The sequence below is a fragment of the Hibiscus syriacus genome, unplaced genomic scaffold, assembly GCF_006381635.1.
Source record: "Hibiscus syriacus cultivar Baekdansim isolate YM2019G1 unplaced genomic scaffold, ASM638163v2 tig00110221_pilon, whole genome shotgun sequence".
Lineage (NCBI taxonomy): Eukaryota > Viridiplantae > Streptophyta > Magnoliopsida > Malvales > Malvaceae > Hibiscus > Hibiscus syriacus.
The window spans coordinates 2772423-2796418 of NW_024062635.1; the positions used below are offsets into that span (position 1 = coordinate 2772423).

Here is a 23996-nt window from a genome sequence, read left to right on the forward strand (position 1 = left end):
GGATTTATAGTGAAATTTATGTGTAGGGTTTAATGGAAATTTTGGTTTAATGAAGAGGGTAATATGGTCTTTTTCTAGAGGTTTTTATCCTCCTTTTATTGGAGATGTGCATGTGGTATGGGAAGCAAGAAAATTAATTCTGGAACAATTTACTTCTCTTTCCTTCTTCTACGTGAGCTCCCTCTTCAAAGGTAAGAACGTGAATTTTTCAGTTTTACTTTAATATTTGAGTTGATAATGAAATTTCGGGTAGTATATAAGATTAAAGAAAGCTTATATTACATCAAAACAACTATATGCGTGTTTTAGAGATGGACTTGCAAAATGGGTTTTTAGATAAAATTTTGTTATGGAGTAGTTTTTGAAGTTTTAATGAAATATTTGACTTATCAATAGGTTAATTAAAGGGTTAGGAGTGTTAAAATTGGTTAATAACATGGTTGAAATCTTTGTATGATTTAAAGATTCAAGTGTTCAAATGAGAATTTTGGATGTTTGAGAGTAATAAATGTGTACAAGTTGGTTTGGAAGTATAAAGGTGAGTTTATAAACTTAAAGTATCTGTTTAGGAGAGTGTTGGGAGGATTTTTGGGTGATTTTTGGGATAAAAATGGTCATTTTGGGCTTAGGGTATCGGTACCTTGTAGAGGTATCGATACCTTATGGGTTAAATATGAATAATTGTAGAGGGTTGTAACAATACCTGTTGATAGAGGTATCAATATCGATACCTGAAGGATGGTATCGATACCCTTAAAACATCGAATGCTAAATTGGTATCGGTACCTTGAGAAGGTATCGATACCCTTGAAACATCGAACCTATTTCGGTATCGGTACATACGGAGGTATCGATACCCCTGAAGGGCGGTATTGGTACCCTTAGGGTGGTACCGATACCTCTAAGCATGAAATGAAATATAGGGTTTCTTGTATCTCAAGTTATTATGATTCAATATAATTGAGTTAAATAACGATATTGATTTTAGATTGTTTTGGTGTAGTGATTGAACGTTATTGATTTCCAATTAGTTTGTCAATTTGATTATTGATTCGAAAGGATTTGGATTAGACGTTAGTGAGGCAAAGGTGAGTGCAACTTCTATTTCTCGTAATAGAATTGAGGAAGGCTTGCGATAAGCCAACCACCGTGTTTTCGATCGAAAACTTTATATTCATTTTATGATTTCAATGTTGTATTTAATTTACATTATGCAAACTATGTTTTATGATTATATGTTATAAGTGAATGTGAACTTTGAACCAGTGAATGTGAACAAACTCTATGAGAATGAAATTATGTGAATAAGAAATACTTTGAATAAGGATTGAACAATATTATGTGATTAATAGCCCAAAGTATATGTTTGAGGATTAGAGGTATAGTTGGCATGCCAAGAGTCGAGGGTCTTTGTGGTCCTTCGGGACAATTATGTGGTTCTACGGGACAAATATGTGGCACTTCGGTGCAACCCTATGTGGTCCTTCAGGACGAATATATAGCACTTCGATGCAAATTACGAGCTGTGGTGACAGCATTAGTGCACAACCTCATAGTACTCAAATACCTAGCGTTCTCAGTAGTACACTTGGGCATTTGGAACAAAGGCATACTAAGTGAAAGTATTAATAAGTAAATTTTGATACGAAAAATAATGAAAACTCTTTGTAAAATATCTTGAATATAACAAATAAGATTTTGCTTACTAAGTTAACACTATTAGTTTTGCCTCATTGAGTCATCGACTTATAGTGTGTTTTCTCACGTGTAGGTTGGAAGAAAACTGAAGATTGATTTGTGTTGAGGATAGCATACACTTCAGAAGATCATATCAAAACAAATTAAATGTAGGTTTTATTCATTTTGTAAACATTTGGCATGTAATATACGTTTAATTTGAAATGCTCTGATCAATTTTGTAAACTTATATATATTTTGTATGTTATAAACTCTTACTTTTGGTTATCTATGTGAATTATTAAGATTTTATGTGAAATGATTTTCTATTTAGAATATTATTAAATTCTTTGTCTTTATTGGAATAATAAATTTTAAATTTATTCCTATTTGTGAATTTCTTATATTTTGAAAAGTCAAATTTATTCTTATTTGTGAATTTCTTATGTTTTGAAAAGTCAAATGTGACACCTCGAATTCGTATCTGGGTCGAGTTCGAGTCAGGGTGTTACATCATTCTTTTCATCAATGCAAGAGATTTAGAGTTCTGCACATAACAGTAATCTTCACCATTGAAAGAAAATTGGACCAAAGGAAGAGAAGTATGAGCTAGGAAAGTAGAGAGAGAGAAAGGGGCTTGCAAAATTAATTTCTTTGCTTCACACTTTGATTTGGACCTAAGATTTATCCTTAAACCATGTTGCCTCATTAATCTTCTTGTTACTTTACCCATCACCGATAGCCAAGAACCAATTAAGCAAACCAGAGTTTTCATGGTCTCACCTGGTCCGCTCAGGTTTACTGCATCACCAGGAACGTCCACATAGGACCACTTAGGACCAACATGACTGCCATCTGGGCAGTTTAGACCAAGGCTTCTGTTCAACCAACTGGATAACCAGATAAGCAACTTAGCAAGCCATGCAACCTCATCATCAGAGATTGGGCGTTTCATCCAATCGCCCTTGTATGCTACGTTAGATGAAATTTATTTGCCAACTTTTCTGGGCTTGAAGAGTCATCACGGACGTGTTGATACTGTCTCAGTTCAGGTGAAATTGGAATTGGCTTCACCGTAGAGCCACCAAACAAGTAACTCACTTTTTCTTTCAATGAATCTATTAACTGAAGGTTTGTCATATCATCACCTTGCAACTCAGCTTCCGCACTGTCGTAACTGTTTTCCGGCGGAGACAATCGTTTAATTGTTTAGAAAACAGTTAAGATTTTTAATTTTGTGAAAATGGGTAATTTGGAATTAATTTGGGTAAAGTTGAAAAGAGTCGCCATCGACCTTTGGGTTAGGTAGGTCGAATAACTAAAATCGTCTTTTAAAAAATAATTTTAAGAAAAATCATTTTTTAAGACAAAAGTTGGTCTGCGTTACCAAAGATTCGATTAAAACGGGTTCGGGAGTCGGTTACGCGTGGGGAATGATTAGCACCCCCACAACGCCCAAAATTAGTATTGTTTCGCTTACACGTTGTCCTAAATGGTGGAAATCCTGAATTGAATATAAAGTTAAAACATGATCCATTTATTGAAATTTAATTAATTTACTTCAGATTAATAACTTAAAGAAAATAAATAAAATAAAATAAGTAGTTAAACTTATAAGAACCAAAATAATTAGAACAAAAACTTAAAGGGTTAATAAACCAAAATAAAAAAATATATAAACATTAAATAACACAGATACTAAAATGAAAATAATCCAAAAATGAAATTTAGAACTAAAGTGCAACAAATCAAAAACTTGAAGGCTAAATCACAATTAAACCAAATTAAAACAATGACTAAAACGATATATTTACAACCATCATAGAAAAATAATAATATAAAAAATACACAAATACGTTAAATCAATATGTAATATTTATAAATATTATGCACAAAGTCAAATATTAACATAACATTTAATAATGTCGAGTTATGCACATAAAGATAACATACAATATTAATTAAAAAATGCCTTGTACCTAATTTATATATCAAAATGAATAAAACTATATATGTAATTTATAAACAATAAAAAAACTAATAATAACTAAATATTGTTAAGAAAAATATACACACACATTCTAATAATAACATACAAAAGAAATAAACATTAAATATATACATGCTAATCACGTTAACCAAATTCAAATCAAGCTTAAAGTGATGGTCTAGATTTTTCAAGGAAGATGTGGGAAGCTCCAAAAGGTTAGGTTTTGCATTATTATATAAATAATATTGTAAAACATGAATTCAAAACATGGGTTATTAATGCCAATTTCATAAACAAACAATAATGCAACAAAAGTCAAAAAGTTAATAATTAACATTCAATTAATATATACATATAGGCTAACATGCGAAAATTAATGATAATTGAATTAACAAATAATATATGCAAAATTATACTACAATATGACCTTTTAATATTAAAATTATACATATTTTCATAACTAAAAAATATATACTATATACATAGTAATACTTAATGAACAAATATGATTTAAATAACAAATAAAAAAAATAACATAACAACTTACAAGTTTCAGAAAATAATTATATTTATTAAAATGAGGATTAAGTAATATTAAATAAAACTTTACTACCTTAAATATAAACAAATAATTGAAATAGACTAAAACTTAGAATAAACCATAAACACACGAAGGACTAAAAAGAAACATGCGAAAAATTGAAGTTAAATGTTTAAATACAATAATACTGCTTGGGACTGAAATTGAGTGCACATAAAATAAAGGAACAAAATTATAAACATGCAAACATTGATTTGATGACATAAATGAATTGAAAATAAAAATATGATGACCCTAATATAAATAACCCTAAACATTACAACTAAAACCGAAATCTGAAAAATAACAAAATCGGGACAAATACAAAAAGCTAAATTTAAAAACAATCCTTATTAGTGACTAAAGTGAAAATATGCTATTAAAGATGATTCTACCTCTAAGTTTCGGTGGCTAAGTGATAATTAATCCTAAATTTTTAATATATAACCTAAATATATAAATTTTAACCTAAACTAAAGCATAACATGTTATTCTAACTCTTCTCCCTCTCCATACCATGCGGCACCAATCTTTCATTCTCAAGAACGAAACCTCAAAAGTCCAACGAACTGCAGCCGGCCACCATATTTTGGTGGCCACTCCACGCTCTGACTACCGACAGAGGCGACCTATGAGGCCAGACCCTAAACTAACCACCTTGATTCCCTCTCTAGAACTTCACTAGATAAACCTTAGGCACTAAACGAACACCCAGAACAAATGAAAGCTTCGACCCCTCAATTCGGTAACAACCTGAGACCGACGAGACTCCGACACTGCTTTAACCTCGGCAAAGAATCCAACTCAAGGCTAAGGTAATACTACTCCTATTTCCCTGTTTATTTTGTTAATAATAAAACAGCACACAAAAACAAATTAAAAAAACAAAAGAAATTTTAGAATATCTTGAAACAAAACAATAGTTATATTGTCTTTTCTAATTTTGAATTATGCAATTACACACTTGTTTTTCTTTTTTTGTTACAATGAATCCCCCTGATATGTTGAAGAACCGACCCTTACAATCTGTTTTCACTCGATTTTTTATCCCCTGTTAATGAAAACACTCTCGTTGTTCTTCCCCTTGTGTTGGTGAGTTATTTTCTGGTTCCCTTCTGGTTGATGCTTTTTTTAATGGTTGCTAATAAACCCCCTTTTATCGTTGAAATTCCCTTCGTTCTTATCTCTATTGTATTCACTGAATCCCCTTATCATCTTCTTCATTTTTCTTTGTTGTTTGGTGAAATATTGACAGGTTAGGTATGATTTAGGTGATACGCTCTTGACTTTGCTGATATTGTTTGTTTGTTTTTGCTGTTCGGTGGCCGACATGAGTGATGGTGATGATTCGGACGTGTTCAACAATGGCTCAGGAGTTGACGGCGTGACTCACATTCACGGCTGAAAGCTGAACATATGTTGACGGCTGTTGAAGATATTTAGGATTTTAAAACCCTATCCTTTTAGCAATCTGGACCGTTGGATGGGTCCAGATCCAATGGTTAAGGCAAGGTGGCGCTGGCAGCTATAATTAGGGTAAAATCATAATTGGGCTTGGGTTGATGTTATAGTGGTAGATTGCTGGTTCTATCTCCACTTAGGCTTGTATTGTCTGTAATGTAGCCTGCAAAAACATAAATTTGTAATAATAATAATAATAATAATAATAATAATAATAATAATAATAATAATTTAATAATATGTTTTTGACCCAGATAAAAACGGGTGTCTACAGTTGCCCCTCTTTGCATATTCTTGTGTTGACAAGAATAGGGGAAAGATGAAAAAGACAATCAGTTTTTGTTCGGTCATTTTTTTTGTTTAGCGTTTGATTTGGATATCCTTCGTTGTAAAGCATTGGATTGAAAAAGTTCTTCTCATTATGAACTTCTTCTTCCTCTTTAGATGAGTTCTTCTTATTATGAACTCTTCCCTGGAAATACTGATGCAAGGTTTAACATGTTCTTCTCATTATGAACTTCTTCTTCCTCGTTGGATGAGTTCTTCTCATTATGAACTCTCAACTAAAAATATTGAGTCACCTATTTCTGTGGTGGACTTGAAAGGAACAAGTTCTTCTCATTATGAACTTTCTCCTTTAAGACGAGTTCTTCTCATTATGAACTCTTTTGGAAATGTCAATCCCTCTAACGAGGTGTCACTGATTCGAAATGTCGTGAATCGAGTGATAGATCGAACAGGCTCTTCTCATTATGAACTTCTTCTCCCTCTGTCGGATGAGTTCTTCTCATTATGAACTCTCTATTGGAAATATTAATCCCTCAAGCGAGGTGTCACTGATTCGAAATGCCATGAATCGAGTGATAGGTCGAACAAGCTATTCCCATTATGAACTTTTTCTCCCTCTGTCGGATGAGTTCTTCTCATTATGAACTCTCCATTGGAAATGTTGATCCATCTCTTTCTGTGATGGATCTTAATAGTTATTGACTCTCTCTGAATTTCTGTCAAAACATTCAAAGCATTTCAATGAATATGAATGAATGAGCATGCTCCTATTCATAGATGCTTACTGATGTATGCATGATGTCATTTTAATATTATGAACTTTGTGGTCCTGCAAATCTTCATTTTAAATGTGTCATTTGTCCTTTCGTTTGCACTCTACCTTTTGCTTGGCCTATTTTATGCAAATTCTCATTTCTCTTGTTCCCATGCAAATCCTTTTATGTTTCCTTTTTAACTGCTCATCTTTATCAGCGTATCAAAATATCATTGTTTTCAATGTACTTTCTTTTCTCAACTCACATGCATTTTCTTTGGCCATGTCATACCCTAATCTTTTTGATCATTAGGGTTAGAATCTCTGATATGGAAGTATTAATTCAGAGTAATACCAAAAATCTTTTATTTTTTAATGCCATATCAATCTACTTACTTATAAGAAGAATGAATAAAATTGGGACTTGAAATAACAAACTTCGAATTTACTGACAAGAAATTGAATTTACAAAGTTATGGCAATCACATGAATAATGGAAATTTAAAACCATAAGTAAAATGTCCTTATGGATCATTAGCACGAATGTTCCTGAATCAATCCACTTGATATAACTGTTGAGTTGAGCTTCTGTCTGGAGGACTTCGAGAATTACCAAAATGTCTATAGATGTGAAGCTTCTCTCAAAATATCAGACCCTCAAGAAGATTTAGTTGTCTGATGCCTAATCTCAAAATGCTTTTGAGCCGCCTTTTCAGGTTTTCAACTCAAAGTCTTCCTTTGGTTTCAAGATGTCCTTTGCAGATTTTATCTCAAACCCTCATTTTTCTCTTTTCATTTTTTTATTTCTTTTGTTTTTATTTTTTTTCATCTTTTTATTTGTTTCTTTTTTTCTTCAAGCATAGTACTTCTTGACAGAGTCTGAGTTTACTGGATTTCTCAATTTTTCTCCATCCATCTCTGCCAAGATCAACGCTCCCCCAGAGAAGGCCTTATTGACAACATATGGACCTTTCCAATTAGGAATCCATTTCCCTCGGAAATCTTTATGAATTGGCAGGATCTTTTTTAGCACTAGATCACCCTCTCAAAATTCTCTTGGATGAACTTTCTTATCATGAGCTCTCATCATCCGTTTCTGATACATCTGACCATGGCAAATAGCTTTTAATCTCTTTTCTTCAATGAGATTCAATTGGTCAAACCGAGCCTGAACTCATTCAGCCTCATCCAACTTCACCTCTTTCAAAATTCGAAGTGATGGGATTTCTACTTCCACTGGCAAGACTGCTTCTATCCCATATACTAAAGAGAAAGGTGTTGCCCCTGTCGAAGTCCGCACTGTAGTTCGATATGCATACAAGGCAAAAGGTAATTTATCATCCCAATCTTTGTAAGTATCAGTGGTCTTTGTGATGATCCTTTTAATATTTTTATTTGCTGCTTCCACTGCTCCATTCATCATTGGACGGTAGGTCACTGAATTAGAATGTTTTATCTTGAACTGAGTACAAAGTTCTATCATCATCTTGTTATTCAAATTAGTGGCATTATCTGTGACAATTCTTTCTGGCAATCCATACCGACAAATTATCTCTTTCTTTATGAATTTGCAAACTGTAGATCTCGTGATATTTGCATACGAGGAAGCCTCAACCCACTTAGTGAAGTAATCAATTGCCACAAATATGAAACGATGTCCATTCGAAGCCTTTGGTGTAATTGTCCCAATGAAATCCATGCCCCACATAGAAAACGGCCATGGTGTGGTCATTACTTGCAAATGTGACGGAGATGTATGGATCTTATCCCCATAGATTTGACATTTGTGACATTTTCTTGCATAATCAACACAGTCTGAATGCATAGTGGCCCAATGGTATCCATATCTCATGATCTTCCTGGCCATAGAAAGCCCATTTGCATGTGTTCCACATATCCCTTCATGCACTTCTTCAAGTATACCTTTTGCTTCTCGGGCATCCACACATCTCATCAAAACTTGATCACTACCTTTTTTGTACAGAATTTCCCCATCTAATACATATCCGGCAGCCATTCTCCTTATTGTCTTTTTATCGATCTCGGACGCATATTGTGGGTAAGTTTGATGCTTGATGTATTGCAAAATATCATAATACCATGGACGACCATCTACCTCTTCTTCGATATTATAACAGTGTGCCGGGGTATTATACATTTGCATATTAATTGGCATCATGTCAACTCTTCTATTTGCTTGGAACATTGCAGCAAGTGTGGCCAAAGCATCAGCCATTTGATTATCTTCTCGAGGGAGATAATTGAAAGTGAAATCTTTAAATTCTTTTACCAATTCAAGGATCAATCTTCGGTATTCCACTAACTTTGGATCCTTCGTCTCCCATTCTCCTCGCAATTGATACACTACTAGTGAGGAGTCTCCATATACTTGGAGAACTTTGATTTTTCTTTCTATAGCTGCTCTTAACCCCATGACACAAGCCTCATACTCTGCCATATTTTTGGTGTAAAAGAACTCCAATCTGCTTGTAAAAGGATAATAGACATTTTCTGGGGAAATCAGTACTGCTCCAATTCCTTGTCCTAAAGCATTAGATGCCCCATCAAAATACAACCTCCAAGATTTATCATCTGAAATTGTTTCCTCCTTGGTTGTGATGCACATCAGATCCTCGTCTGGAAAATTAAAGTTTAAGGACTCATAATTATTTGAGGCACGACTTGCAAGGAAATCTGCTATGGCACTCCCTTTGATTGCTTTTTGGTTCACATATACAATGTTAAATTCTGATAACAATATCTGCCATCTAGCCAATCTACCAGTTAAAGCTGGTGATTCCATTATAAATTTCAAAGGGTCAAGCTTAGATATCAACCAAGTAGTATGGTATAACATGTATTGCCTGAGCCTTCGAGTAGTCCATACCAAAGCACAACATAGCTTTTGAATTGGCGGGTATCGAATCTCACAATCAGTGAACTTTTTGCTTAGATAATAGATAGCTCTCTCTTTCTTTCCAGATTTGTCATGTTGCCCCAATACACATCCCATTGAATTTTCAAAGACCGTTAGATAAAGGATCAATGGTTTACCAGGGACTGGTGATACCAGAATTGGAGTATTAGACAAATATCCCTTGATTATCTCCAAAGCCTTTTGGCACTCGTAGTTCCAAACATCGGGGTTGTTCTTTCGAAGCAATTTGAAAACTGGGTCACATTTTTCAGTTAATTGTGAAATGAATCGAGATATATAATTTAACCTTTCTAAGAATCCTCGAACTTCTTTCTATGTACGAGGCGGTGGAAGATCTTGAATGGCCTTTACTTTATCTGGATCAATCTCAATTCCTTTTTGACTAACCACGAAACCCAAGAGTTTCCCTAACGTTACCCCGAATGTGCATTTAGTTGGATTGAGTTTCAATTGATATTTCCTCAACCTTTGGAAAAGCTTCCTCAAGTTTTGAATGTGTTCACCTTCAGTCCTGGACTTGGCAATCGTGTCATCCACATACACTTCAATTTCTTTGTGCATCATGTCATGGAAAAGAGTCACCATAGCTCTTTGGTAAGTTTCCCCAGCATTTTTCAAACCAAATGGCATCACTTTATAGCAAAATATGCCCCACATAGTCACAAATGTGGTTTTTTCCATGTCTTCAATGTTTATTTTTATTTTGTTATACCCCGAGAAGCCATCCATAAAAGAAAACCACGAATGACCAGCAGTGTTATCCACTAAAGTATCTATATGAGGCAATGGAAAATTATCCTTCGGGCTTGCTTTATTAAGATCTCTGTAATCCACACACATGCGAACTTTACCATTTTTCTTTGGCACAGGGACTATGTTGGCAACCCATTCTGGATACTTTGCTGCTTGAAGAAACCCTGCATCAATCTGTTTCATGACTTCCTCTTTAATTTTTAACAACATTTCTGGCTTTATTCTTCTGAGCTTTTGCTGAACTGGCTTACACTCAGGCTTTATCGGAAGCTTGTGCACTACTATATCTGTACTCAGCCCTGGAATATCTTGGTAAGACCATGCAAAGATGTCCTTGAATTCTCGAAGAAGATCTATCAAGTCTTGCCTTATCTCAGCAGAAAGTGTGCTGCCGATTTTCACTTCTCTCTTATCTTCATTAGTTCCCAAGTTTATAACCTCAGTTTCTTCCTGGTGAGGTAAAATCTGTTTGTCCTCATTTTCTACCAGTCTTAATAGTTCGTTAGGAACATCACATTCTACCTCATCTTGACACTCATTGATTTCTTCCAAACATATGGGCTGCTCAAAGTTTATCTCAGTATTAAATTCAGAAACATTCATGCTATTGATATGGTGACACGTGCAAAGAGAAAAATTGAATCGAATATATATTTGGAAGAAGACCAAAATTTATGAAATGAATGTAAAGAATAAAGAATAAAGAATGAAAATGTAAAATAATGATGGTCATTTAAGAAACAAAAGATTGTCTTTTATTGAAAGTAAGTAGAGTTAACATAGCTGCCCTTATGAAAATTCCTTAATACTTGCGGGCACAAGTATAAGGATTAGTACTGGGTATTACTCTGAATTAATCTTAAAAACTATAGGGAGATCCTCTGCAGTCCAATTTTTCAGTGTTTCCCCTGGGAAGCAAGGACGGATTCCAGCCAAATATCTTCCTGCTTTATCATCCCCAGTTATCATGTTAATGACCAAACCCTACATAGCTTCATTGAACAAGTTTCTGTCTTTCATCTGCTCTTCTTCGTCAATTGCTCTGGTTAACTGTTGCTCTATATCAAACACTCCTCCAAACTTGAAAGAGCTCATCAGAGAAGGAAAAGACATATGCTCTCATAGAATGTCCTCTCCTTTCAGTCTAGCTCTTCTTATTTCACCTCTCTTTTTCATTTCTTTCTTTCTTTGCTGAAAATCAGGCTTAAATCCTAGCCCAAAGCGATCGCTCTTCATCATGACAAATTTGGGATATAAAGTCCCTTGCAGGCATCTACCAAGACCCCTTCCTATCTTGGCTCCTTTTCCTAGAGTCTCTCGCACAATCATCTTAGTACAATCAGATAAACGTGGGCAAGGAATCTTGTTTCCTTCAGCAACAAAAGTAGCAGTGAGAAATTCTAAGGCTCTGAAGGAACACTCTAGAGCATTCTCATCCGTCTCAATATATGGGGCGTCAGTCGTCACAGAAGCAATAATTTCTTCCTCTGCCCCAATACTAATAAACTGACCATCTGACACTAATTTCAATTTTTGGTGTAAGAACGAAGGGACTGCCCCTGCATAATGAATCCATGGCCTCCTAAGTAAGTAATTATATGAAGGGTTGATGTCCATAACCACAAAATCAATATTGTAGATAGTTGGTCCAATCAACAGTAGTACCTCTATCTTTCCAAGCACATCCCGCTGAGTTCCATCAAAGGCTCTGACAATGTTTTGGTAGGCCCTCATATGTGAGTTATCCACCGGCAACCTTCTTAATGTGGCCATAGGCATAACATTAAGTGCAGACCCATTGTCAATCAAAACACCTGATAAGACATGACCATGACAGTTAGTTGTGATATTGAGGGCTTTTACCGATCCCATTCCACCATCAGGAATTTCATCATCAGTGAAAGTTATGTAGTTGTCAGCAGCTATGTGCCCTATAATTCGATCCAACTTGTTCACTGGTATATCCTCAGGCACAAACGTTTGATTGAGCACTCTCAGTAAAGCATTCCGATGTACCTCTGAATTTATTAACAAATCCAGAATCGAAATTCGTGCTTGTTGCTTGTGTAGCTGCTCAACTACACTATACTCACTATGCTTTAGAAACTTCAAGAATTCTTGAGCTTGTGTTTCTGTTACCGGCTCATTGATCATTGGTGGGGGTTCATCGTTGAATATCTTCTGCGGTACCACTGCAACTTTTCCTTTTTCTTTCACTTTGTCTACTTCTTTCGATATCTCGGGAGAATAGCACCTCCCACTTCTTGTGAAGTTACCAACTTCATTCACTATTTCAGTCATCAAGTTGCCTCCTGGTGCTTCACCTTCAACTACCTTTATTTTCTCTAGCGAACCAGATTCCCTTATCAATGAAACATTGGCAGTGTAGTTCCAAGGCACCTTGCGGGTGTCTTTAAATGGGAATGGTGAAGAAGCTGTGAATACAACTTTTGGTGTTGACGACCCAGAATTCATTGCTGATGGTTTCATAGTAATGACCACTGGCTTACTTGTTCTGTGAACGGGCTCAGAATTTTCTGTCGTGAAGACATATTCTTCTCTTTTTTCCTTATCTTCCTCAAAGAACTCTACCTCCTTATTATCCATCAATCTTTGTAATAACCCCCTGAATTCATGGCAAAGCTGAATTTCATGTCCTTCTTCTTGGTGATATTTGCAATAGTGTCCACACTCATTGATCTTTGGCTTAGGATCTTGTCGAATCATGCCAGCCTGACAGAGTTGTTGGTATACCCAACTGAAGGGAGATTTAATTTCTTGAACGTATTTCTTTGCCTTCCTCCTATTCTCCTCCTGGATTGCATTTACCCCTTTGCCTCCATGATTCGGTAGTGGGTGTTTTTTACATCTGGTGAGTCAAACTGTAATCCTCCTGTGTTAATCAGATTTTGCACTATCTTTTTGAAGGCAAAACAATTCTCAATAGAATGGCCAGCAATTCCATCATGGAAATCACAATGTGCATTTGCGTCATACCAATGAGGGTACGGTGGTTGAAGAGGAGTCAAACGGTAGGGACGTACCACATCTGCTTTTAATAATGAAGCGTATATCTCTGAATAGGGTACGGGTAGTGGTGTGAAGGATACTTTTTCTCTCTCCTTGCGAGGTCTCTTGAAATTATTTCTGACGGTGTTCATGTCATTCTTCTCCGCCCTTGATTGGGTTATTGTGACACTATTTGCAGTATTCTTGTGGTAGACACTTGCAACTTCATTCTCCTTTTTCCGGTATACAGGTTTTTTTGGAGCTAGACCCTTCAGCTACTTTAATCTTGCCACTTTTTATAGCATTTTCGATGAGCTCACCAGAGATGATCAAATCAGCAAAATTTTTGGTGGCATTTCCAAGTAAGTACCCCAAGTATGGAGCTTTCAAAGTGTTGACAAAAATTATAGTAGCTTTCTTTTCGAGTAAAGGGGGTTGGAACTGGGCAGCAACATCATGCCACCTTTGGGCATATTGTCGGAAAGTCTCATTACTTCTTTTTTCCATATTCTGAAGAGTCCACCGATCAGGAGCTATATCTGTAACATGGCGATACTGTTCTAGGAATGCTTTTGCCAAGTCCTTCCATGATTTGATGTGAGCCCTAGTTAATTGGTTATACCACTTAGCGGCAAAACCTGTTAAACTGTCTTGAAAACAGTAAATCAATAATTTTTCATCATTCACATGGCCAGCCATCCTCTGGCAAAACATAGTAATATGAGATGAAGGGCAAGTGGTTCCATTGTATTTTTCGAATTCAGGAACCTTGAACTTTATAGGGATGATCAAGTCTGGGACCAAACTCAGCTCTCTGGCGTCAGACCCATAGAACGGTTCAATCATTTCTACTGATTTTACCATTTCTTCCAATTTCTTCAACTGTTGAGTTATTTGTTCATTGGCTTTTTCCTTTTCAGCTAACTCATTTAGATCTGGAGTTAAGTGTTCAGTAACAGGCTGATAATTGTTTGGGAATGCAGATCTCATGTGGTACTGCTGATTCTCATTGCTGACATATACATGAGGTCGTGCTTCTTGAGGTACCGAATGGTGAGCAAAGATGTGTACAGGTGTGAAACCAGGAGGAGGACCAGATTCTGGTGTAAACCCTGGTGGGTGCTGGGGATCAGAAGTAAACCCCGCAGGATGTGATGCCCCTGGTTCAAACCCTGGAGGATATGATAAATCTTGCTCGGATGACGTTATTTGGCCATCCGTGATCCTTCTACCTATAGCATGTTTCTTAAACATTTCTTCCATCCTTTGTAGTAGACCGGTTTGCGAATTTGTTATCTCTGCTTCCATCTTATTTAATCTCTCTCTCATTTCTTCTTGAGCTTGTTTTTGTTCTTGCTCAAGTTGAATCATTCTAGCTTCTATTTTCTTAGTTGTATTCCGGGTACCGTACGAGTGTGAGTTGAATGCCAGAATAACTACAATGATTAAAAATTATATTTTACATTATTTTTGGTGTTTTAATGAATGAATACATGTATTAATGCAAAATATTTAAAATAAATGCAATGCAGAATGAATGTATGCAAAAGGTATTGATCTCAAAAAGTTAATTATCATAGAACAACTTCCATTGGAACACAAAGTTTTTATTACACAATATTTCACTTCTACAGATACGGCCTAGCCCTCCGATTAAGTTCGACAACTTCTTTAATCAACCAAGACATGTTCTTCTAAACTCAGAAACCGGATTGATGTGATGCTCGATGACCTTTGCTTCGACAGCTAATTCCCCAATGTATCTGGCAACTTCACTCATCTGTATTATAGCCTCGACTACCATGTTGCTTCTATCTGCACTCTGTTCTTCATAGAAATCATTCGATGTTTGCCACTGTTCAATAGTTCCTTGGAGATTTCCTTCTAGCTCAGTGATTCGTACTTGACAACTCTACAGTGTGTTTTCCAAGCTTCGAATTTGATTTCGCAGTAAGGAATTCTCTTCATAACTTTCCTGAAGGTTACTTGGTCCCATGATAATCCTTCCTCGGAACAAGGATTCTTCGAGTCATAGAATGTAATCACTGAATTCTGTGATTTTAGCCCGACATTGAGCCAGATCCTCTTCAAGTCTCGTTTTTGTTTCCTGCATCCTTCGATTGAGACTCTGTATTTGTACATTTTTATCTCCACACCTTTCCATCCAGCTGTTGATTGTCTCTTGTCTTGCTTCGAGCCTAGTATTGAAGTGTTTCTTTTCTAGTTCCCACCTCTTTCTTTTAATATCAAATTCTTCGATTTTTTATTCTCTAATATCAAGTTCGACAAGCATATTATTTATTTCAGTTTCAAATCCCCTGATCGTGATGGTCTTCTCAGCTTCTAGCTCTTTAACTCGATCTTTCTCCCTTTTTAGTTCTTCCATAGCTTTACGACTCTCGACCTTGTATCTTATGATATATTCCCTCTTATCAAGCTCAAGCTCTTCTATTTTTTCTTTCCCTTTCTCCAAGCTCTTGAGTAGACGATCGTTTTTTTTCCTTCAAATCTCTATTTCGATGTTTTTCTGTGTTTAACTTTTTGGTTAACTGGGTTGATGCTCTGCTTGACCCAACTGTTATCCTAGATTTTTGCAGCTTGTAGTAACCCTTCTTCAGATTTTTCAACTCTGAATCTACTTTTTCTTTTCTCTTTCTTAGCATTGCAAATTGTACGGCATAAAAGTCAACATCAATACTCAACATGAATTTGTCTTGTCGAATCTCTTCTAGCTCTTTTGACCAACCTTCTTTCTCAGCTTCGAATTCTGCTCTTAAGATCTCTATCTCCGATGGGACTATCTGAATTCATTCCTCTATAGTTATATCCTTACTTTGGTCAGGTAGAGGAATATTTTCATTCTTTCTTATAGACCTCCATTCCTCATAATTTGGCGTCAACATTACCTTGGTTGCATCGGCTCTAGTACATAAAGTCTTCTTCCATCCTCTAACTGCATCCGAGATGTTTTTCTTGTAATTGTTTCCGTAGAATACAAACTCAGATGAGTGCAGTCCAGCAGTGAATGGGATAAATTGATGGCCACCATATTGCCTCATAACCAAAAGTGGTACATATCCAATTGCTCCCCATAAACCGAGCAACATCACCCAATTATAGTCAACGCACTTATAGAGGAACTCACTTTGTATTTGCCAAGGGGCGCGCCAAACGATATCCTTGTCTTGTATATTCTTAAGGGCATCTATCCACATGTCTTTAGTGACTCCTTTTGGCCAATCTTTCTATAGAACTTCTCTCAAAGGCGAGTAACTGGTACTAAACCAATGATATTAATTTTTTTCAATTTTCCAGAAGTGGCTACGGATCCAGACATATAGTAATTACGCGCATCCTAAAAATCGACCACCTCCAAGCCTTCGACAAGCATTCAAGGATCGAAACGTCTCTGCTAAAATCACAGGAGCAGGGTTGACCTTTTTTTGTAATTGCTCGAATAAATCCACAACTGCAGCCTCAATAAATCCCAAGGCCTTTGGGAAAATGACTAAGCCATAAATACCTAGTGCAAAGAGGTCAAATCGCACATTCTCGTCAGGATGACTTTGAATGATTCCTTTAATAGCAATCCAAGAAATGCCTTCACTTTCACCTTTTTGTTTTGTACGAGCAACCACCCATTCCTCACGTACTCCTGCGATTTTGGCTAATTTGATTCTGAAGGGTTGAGTTTTGATGGACTTGGAATAAATCTGATTCTCTTGAGCATCCTCTATGCGCAACAAGGCAATATATTCTTCGATGGTAGGAACCATGTCTTCTTTATTGAAAGTGAAACAGTTGTACCCTGGATTCCAAAATTGAATCAAGGCTCGGATCAGCTCATCACCAATATCAACATATAACAGATATGAAATATCCCCATAACACTGGTAAAACTGTTGCTTCTTACTCTACTCCCATTTTTCCCAAATGTCTCGTAAGTCCTGGATATCATTTCTTTTAAGAGAAACGGAAGCATAACACGCTAAATCTGACACGTGATCAGCTGGCAAACTGTCCCCTTCCAATCTTTGCAATGCTTCAGCCCACTGTCGTACCTTAAATTTTTGAACTACTTGATTTAAATACTTTTCATCCATTATTGAAAGCTTTCCAAATTGACGATTAACTGAAGATCAACACCCTTAATCTTGAATGATGCAATGCAAATAACAAAAAAAACATAAAAAAAATGAAAATGAATTAGTACAAGTAAGAAAATTGATACAAATAAAAATGTCATTTAAAGATGAATATAACACCTACCCCGTCATGATATCTACCCAAACATGTTATATACCCACAATGATTTTTCAAGAAATTAATCCTAACCACATGGTATCTAGTTCGCATGCTGTTATTAAACAATATTTAAAGCAAAAAGAAAAGGTTCAGAAACGCTCCTCCTTTGTGTACACCTATTTTGGGTACCTACTGACAGACATAGGTTCGATATATCTATACCTCAGGTGATCGTTCTACGGTTCACTATATGCGTGGTTCCGTTTCTAACAGAAAAAGGTACTCGAATTGTCCTTGATGTTAGTGCCCCCTTGGGCTGCCAAACCCTCAATCCTCACCCATTATAGGCTTAAACGGATCGAGTTCAATTCGAGAGGATACATTCCCTTATGTCTATGCGGGGAATAAATTCTCACGAAAACATAAGGTATATGAATCCCGAAGGTTACTTGCTAGGCCTGCATGGAGAATAAATTCTCACAAAGGCGTCGCTTTCGCCCCCACTTAGAAAGGTTCGGAGCTCGGGTATAGAGCTTATGTTATGCAAATGCTCGTGACGTGTGTGAGGAGGAACATTCAACCCTTTGACTCAAAAGAAAAATGACACCATTCGACAAAACTTTGGACAAATCTGAAAACAAAGATAAAAATGTTAGTAAGACAATAATAAGATAAAGCAATTAAAAACTTCAATAAAAGGATCATAAGTTAACTAAAGACTCGAACTCATAATTTCTACCAAACGACAATGTGTAAGCGACTTACAGACTGACTCTCTAAAAAATCTGATCCCCAGCGGAGTCGCCAAGCTGTCGTAACCGTTTTCCGGCGGGGACAATCGTTTAATTGTTTAGAAAACAGTTAAGATTTTTAATTTTGTGAAAATGGGTAATTTGGAATTAATTTGGGTAAAGTTGAAAAGAGTCGCCATCGACCTTTGGGTTAGGTAGGTCGAATACCTAAAATCGTCTTTTAAAAAACAATTTTAAGAAAAATCATTTTTTAAGACAAAAGTTGGTCTGTGTTACCAAAGATTCGATTAAAACGGGTTCAGGAGTCGGTTACGCGTGGGAAAGGATCAGCACCCCCACAACGCCCAAAATTAGTACTATTTCGCTTACACGTTGTCGTAAATGGTGGAAATCCTGAATTGAATATAAAGTTAAAACATGATCCATTTATTGAAATTTAATTAATTTACTTCAGATTAATAACTTAAAGAAAATAAATAAAATAAAATAAGTAGTTAAACTTATAAGAACCAAAATAATTAGAACAAAAACTTAAAGGGTTAATAGACCAAAATAAAAAAATATAAACATTAAATAACACAGATACTAAAATGAAAATAATCCAAAAATGAAATTTAGAACTAAAGTGCAACAAATCAAAAACTTGAAGGCTAAATCACAATTAAACCAAATTAAAACAAGGACTAAAACGATATATTTACAAACATCATAGCCAAATAATAATATAAAAAATACACAAATACGTTAAATCAATATGTAATATTTATAAATATTATGCACAAAGTCAAATATTAACATAACATGCAATAATGTCGAGTTATGCACATAAAGATAACATACAATATTAATTAAAAGATGCCTTGTACCTAATTTATATATCAAAATGAATAAAACTATATATGTAATTTATAAACAATAAAAAAACTAATAATAACTAAATATTGTTAAGAAAAATATACACACATTCTAATAATAACATACAAAAGAAATAAACATTAAATATATACATGCTAATCACGTTAACCAAATTCAAATCAAGCTTAAAGTGATGGTCTAGATTTTTCAAGGAAGATGTGGGAAGCTCCAAAAGGTTAGGTTTTGCATTATTATATAAATAATATTGTAAAACATGAATTCAAAACATGGGTTATTAATGCCAATTTCATAAACAAACAATAATGCAACAAAAGTCAAAAAGTTAATAATTAACATTCAATTAATATATACATATAGGCTAACATGCGAAAATTAATGATAATTGAATTAACAAATAATATATGCAAAATTATACTACAATATGACCTTTTAATATTAAAATTATACATATTTTCATAACTAAAAAATATATACTATATACATAGTAATACTTAATGAACAAATATGATTTAAATAACAAATAAAAAAATAACATAACAACTTACAAGTTTCAGAAAATAATTATATTTATTAAAATGAGGATTAAGTAATATTAAATAAAACTTTACTAACTTAAATATAAACAAAATAATTGAAATAGACTAAAACTTATAATAAACCATAAACACACGAAGGACTAAAAAGAAACATGCGAAAAATTGAAGTTAAATGTTTAAATACAATAATACTGCTTGAGACTGAAATTAAGTGCACATAAAATAAAGGAACAAAATTATAAACATGCAAACATTGATTTGATGACATAAATGAATTGAAAATAAAAATATGATGACCCTAATATAAATAACCCTAAACATTACAACTAAAACCGAAATCTGAAAAATAACAAAATCGGGACAAATACAAAAAACTAAATTTGAAAACAATCCTTATTAGTGACTAAAGTGAAAATATGCTATTAAAGATGATTCTACCTCTAAGTTTCGGTGGCTAAGTGATAATTAATCCTAAATTTTTAATATATAACCTAAATATATAAATTTTAACCTAAACTAAAGCATAACATGTTATTCTAACTCTTCTCCCTCTCCATACCATGTGGCACCAATCTTTCATTCTCAAGAACAGAACCTCAAAAGTCCAACGAACTGCAGCCGGCCACCATATTTTGGTGGCCACTCCACGCTCTGACTACCGACAGAGGCGACCTATGAGGCCAGACCCTAAACTAACCACCTTGATTCCCTCTCTAGAACTTCACTAGATAAACCTTAGGCACTAAACAAACACCCAGAACAAATGAAAGCTTCGACCCCTCAATTCGGTAACAACCCGAGACCGACGAGACTCCGACACTGCTTTAACCTCGACAAAGAATCCAACTCAAGGCTAAGGTAATACTACTCCTATTTCCCTGTTATTTTGTTAATAATAATAACAACACACAAAAACAAATTAAAAAAACAAAAGAAATTTTAGAATACCTTGAAACAAAACAATAGTTATATTGCCTTTTCTGATTTTGAATTATGCAATTACACACTTGTTTTTCTTTTTTTGTTACAATGAGTCCCCCTGATATGTTGAAGAACCGACCCTTACAATCTGTTTTCACTCGATTTTTTATCCCCTGTTAATGAAAACACTCTCGTTGTTCTTCCCCTTGTGTTGGTGAGTTATTTTCTGGTTCCCTTCTGGTTGATGCTTTTTTTTAATGGTTGTTAATAAACCCCCTTTTATCGTTGAAATTCCCTTCGTTCTTATCTCCATTGTATTCACCGAATCCCCTTGTCATCTTCTTCATTTTTCTTTGTTGTTTGGTGAAATATTGACAGGTTAGGTATGATTTAGGGGATACGCCCTTGACTTTGCTGATATTGTTTGTTTGTTTTTGCTGTTCGGTGGCCGACATGAGTGATGGTGATGATTCGGACGTGTTTAACAATGGCTCAGGAGTTGACGGCGTGACTCACATTCACGGCTGAAAGCTGAACATGTGTTGACGGCGCGACTCACATTCACGGCTGAAAGCTGAACATGTGTTGACGACTGTTGAAGATATTTAGGATTTTAAAACCCTATCCTTTTAGCGATCTGGACCGTTGGATGGGTCCAGATCCAATGGCTAAGGCAAGGTGGCGCTGGCAGCTATAATTAGGGTAAAATCCTAATTGGGTTTGGGTTGATGTTGTAGTGGTAGACTGCTGGTTCTATCTCCACTTGGGCTTGTATTGTCTGTAATGTAGCCTGCAAAAACATATATTTGTATTAATAATAATAATAATAATAATAATTTAATAATATTTTTTTACCCGGATAAAAACGGGTGTATACACGCACGCAATATAAACAACTACACACACAAATTCATTGTCAACTGATAATGACAAGTATTGTGATAGATTTAAGAAAATGCAATTGCAGCTTTATAATTACAAATATTAGAAGATCTGAAAACCTGAAGTAGTCGCTGTCCTCCATCTTCACCGTCACTAAAGAGTGTTAGATCTTTGTTCCAGTTATCATGCAAGAAAGACCCGTCAGCATCACTTTCACATAAACCATCCTCCCAGTCCTGATGCCACCAGCAAAACAAATCATGAAATTAAATGTAATGTGAGAAAGTCAGACAATTGTGTATATATCCTTGGTCTAAAAGAAAATCGGAACAACCAAAGAACGTTAGTAGCTATTGAGAAACCATAATTGGATTCTTTTAGGGGGAAAATGAAAATATTAAACGTCTAGATGTGAACCATTAATTCATTATTTGCTTAGACGGATAAGCAAAAGAAAAGAGTGTAGAGATTCAGTTGCACTAATACGGATACGGGGATGGATACGAGGACGGATATGGGGATGGGGATGGAAAACGACAATTTTTAAAATTACAGGGTACAAGGACGGTAAGGGTACGACATATAAAATAATTTTAAAATTATAAATATATATAAAAAATCATAAATAAAATCAAATATCTAATTTAAATATAAAAATAATTTAAAAAAGTATTTATCTACAATACATTTGATACATTTGATAATTTAAAATAAAAATAATTTGATAAAAAAAGTTAAAAAAAAATATTTATCTAAAATATAGATAAACACCTACTTATCAAACAATATCTAATTTAAATATAAAAATAATTATTTTAAATTATAAAAATAATTTTTTTTTTATAGAAATAGGAGTTCTCATTAAAAACCTCCCTCATAAATAACCCTTTCCTAACAGAAAGGATCAAGTGGTGGAGGGAGGAAAAGAGTGCCTCATTTTATTACTTAACCAGAATTACATAAGCCTTAACAATTACATCCGAAGAGATTACATAAGACTTAACAACTTCACCTACTTCAAAATCCTACTGACCATAGAATGAAACATACAACTAAAATCATACAATCAACATATCCTCTTCTTTGCTAAACTATATGCCTCCCCATTACAAGCCCTTGGAATCAACCTAATTAACACCACCTTTTCAGAAATGATCAACAAAATTTCTTTAACTAAAGGCAATATGAAAACTGGAGCCAAAGAGGGGGAATGGATCCACTCCACAGATGACTTGCAATCACTCTCAACAACCAACCTACTGACAGCAGACCAACATGATGCCAAAAAAATTTCAATGTCTCTTTTAATAGCCTTTAATTCAGCAACTGGTGGAGGACCTTGGCCAATATTCTCTGAAAAAGTCAAAAGAGTACAGCTATTCCAGTCTCTTAAAATGCCTCCAATACCTCCAACCGAGTCATTTAACCTCACAGCTCTATCGACATTCATCTTCAAGAAATCAACAGGGGGAGGGAGCCAGCAAATCATAGAATAATCCTTAGGTTTAGGAACAGAAATACCATCGGCAAGTGATGGATCCCCAATAAGCAGATCCTCTTGTTTATGGAATTTAGGATACTTAGCTAGGAACCATTTAGATAGCCTAAATCTCACGAGGAAAAAGAGAGACAACCTATCAAGGTTTAATCCTTCAAACACAATCGCATTCTTTGCTTTCCAAATAGACAAAAAAACAACTCCCGGGATAAACTTCCAAATCAATGAATTCACCCTCAAATTCCCCCACGAGATAAGTAAAGAAGCAGGGTCCTGTGGTAACAATATAGATAAATCCCAGAATCTAACCACTCTATTCCATAATTCCCACACTACAAAACACGTAATAAACAAGTGTTGCACTGATTTCTCATGTTCCTTGCAAAACAGACAGAGGATATATTCTTCTAAAGACATTCCTCTTCTTGCTAACTCCACTTTAACTGCAACTTTCTGATGAGCTAACTGCCAAAGAAAAGCTTCGACACGAGGCGATGACAAACCCAACCAAACCCCTTTTGACCACAAATCATTACCCCCATCTTCCCCTCCAAGAGCTTTCCTGCACGATTTTACTGAGAATAACCCATCACCACTTGCAGACCAAGAGAGAAAGTCTTCAACCGAATCAGTGAGTTTTATATCCTTTAATTTCACCATCAAATCAATCCATTGATCCAATTCCCAATCCGACAAATTCCTCCTAGTAAGAATGTTCCACACCCAACCATTCAACTCAAAACTTCCAAATTCAGCAACCTTACCCCATTTGTTAGTAGAGAGTGCAAAAATTCTAGGGAAAAGATTTTTTAGAGGAACCTCATCCACCCATGGAT

The 23996-nt window shown here is 35.2% G+C and overlaps 1 pseudogene; it reads right to left on the minus strand.

The window, feature by feature from the left end:
- Window positions 1-2185: 2185 nt before the first annotated feature.
- Window positions 2186-23996, minus strand: part of LOC120114222 — a 38166-nt pseudogene continuing 16355 nt past the window's right edge.